This window comes from Ochotona princeps, chromosome 19 (genome assembly GCF_030435755.1).
Source record: "Ochotona princeps isolate mOchPri1 chromosome 19, mOchPri1.hap1, whole genome shotgun sequence".
Lineage (NCBI taxonomy): Eukaryota > Metazoa > Chordata > Mammalia > Lagomorpha > Ochotonidae > Ochotona > Ochotona princeps.
Window position 1 is genome coordinate 4,825,898 of NC_080850.1, and position 2,040 is coordinate 4,827,937.

General features: G+C 49.9%; 1 pseudogene; it reads right to left on the minus strand.

Moving 5' to 3' along the window:
• Window positions 1-1,332: 1,332 nt before the first annotated feature.
• On the minus strand, window positions 1,333-1,779 carry LOC101525998 (large ribosomal subunit protein uL23-like; annotated as a pseudogene).
• Between the last annotated feature and the right edge of the window lie 261 nt (window positions 1,780-2,040).

Here is a 2,040-nt window from a genome sequence, read left to right on the forward strand (position 1 = left end):
TGGTGTACAATGCAGACTCTTTTGTATGCTGTGAGTGGTAGATAAACACAAGGCTTGGGCCAAGAGGATTTTACTTCCTTGTAAAGCAACTTCAAGTAGAGAATTCCCAGTTGGTAGCAGGTATCACCACTCTACAAAAAGGGGGGTAGTGGTAGGAGGAAAAGAACTCCGGGCAGCCACAGCACAGAGCCTGGCCCCTCCTTCCTGTTTTAACAACCTCCCTGTCAGCAGTCCAGGGGATGACAAAGTCTCCTCCACTGAAATCCCCAGTAAATTGCATTCCAGGCCAACTCACCAATCATTAGCCATGCGGATTTTGTTTATCCTGCCCCAGCCTGGAATTTGGCCTCTTACAAAACCCCAGCTATGAAAGGAGAACAGGTTGAACCAAAACTGCATTAGTGAGTGAGGGAAGACAGGCTCCCATGAGGATGGCTGGAGGTGGAGTCGGGGTGGGGGTCAGGGAGCAGGTGTTTGTTACGCAGACCCTAGGCCAGGACCCACCCACCCGCACCCAGGCTGAAGGTCTCAACTGACCTTTCTGTTGGCATTGGTTTGAGAGTTGGAGCTGTGATCTGACTCCAAGAGAGGACAGTAACCACCAAATTCAGATAATCATTTAGCGCCCAGTGGAGAGTCAGGTCTCCACTGCCAACACGGGCAGCCAAGCTATTTGCCCCCCCTGGAGGAAATTCACAGTTACTGGGCACCTTCCCTGGGTAGGGATTGGTGTACGCCGTCATCACTTTTCTAGGAAGCAGTAGCTGACTTTCTGATCCATTGAGTCACTTGCCCAGGGTCATGGAGCACAACAGGTGGAGCAGCCAGGAGCATTTGCTATTAGTATCTGCTTCCTTACCCTTCTTGGGAAAACAAACTGTGTGGGGCTGAGCACAAAACCCAATCCTGAAGTCACACCCCTCGTGGTGGAGCCCATCAGATACCCCCTTAAACACTGTTGAACTTAGAACACATTGGCGTTGGCGATAGGTTGAATGCTTGTCTCATACTCTATTGAAACCTGAACCTTCAACATGAAGGGCCTTTGGGGTGATGAGGTCACGAGGGCAGAGCCCTCATGAAAAGATTCAGGTCCTCATACCAGGGACTCCCCAGGACTGTGCTGCCCTCTGCTCCCCCTATAGAGACAAAACTGGCACGCTGCAAGCTAGAACCAAGCCCTCACCAGAACCCAACCCAATAGGGCCGTTACCCTGACCTTGGAGCTCCACGATACAGACACCTGTAATGGAGATGAGAAACTGAGACACGGGAAAGTTCAATGACTCTTTCTCTATATGGTAAAAAAACAAACAAAGCATATATTTAGAATTAGACAGCTGGACTTAGTTCAGACACATTGGCAACATCCAGAGAGTCATATTCAGGAGCCAGCCGCACGTCCGCCTTCTTTTCTCTGTCAGGTCTGATCAGGGTATTGACCTTGGCCACATGCATGTCCTAGGGCTTCTTCACGGCTTGTTTGATCTGGTTCTTGTTGGCTTTGACATCCACAGTGAATACGAGTGTGTTGTCGTCCTCTCTCTTCTTAGCTGACCTGGTCAGAAGGAACTGGATGATGGCACAGCAGTCAGGCTTGTTTCTGCTGGGGGTGCTCTTCAGAGGATATCTGGGCTGCCAAAAGGTGGGTGACATGCAGATCTCTTTCTTCTTGTGGCTTTGGACACCTTTCAGCACTGCCTTCTTGGCCTTCAGAGCCTTTGCTTTGGCTCCAGCCTTGGTTGAGGCAGGAGCTTCCTTCTTCATCTTCAACATCATCTTGGTGACAAGTGTTTCAATGACTGTGGAAGAACTAGTATTTCAACAGGTGTTTCTGGCTCCAAAGTCTTCACCTCTAGACTAGCCTGAACCTGGCAATCTTCATTCTCACTTTGTTGTTTATTGTGAGATCCTCCACCCCACCCCCCCCCATTTTGCTTCAGGTTATCACTCAGCAGAAATGGGTTGATCTGCTTTCTCTCATGGCTTCTGAGTCACTCTGTCTCCTACACGATCAAGTCCAAGTGTCTGGCCTACCAC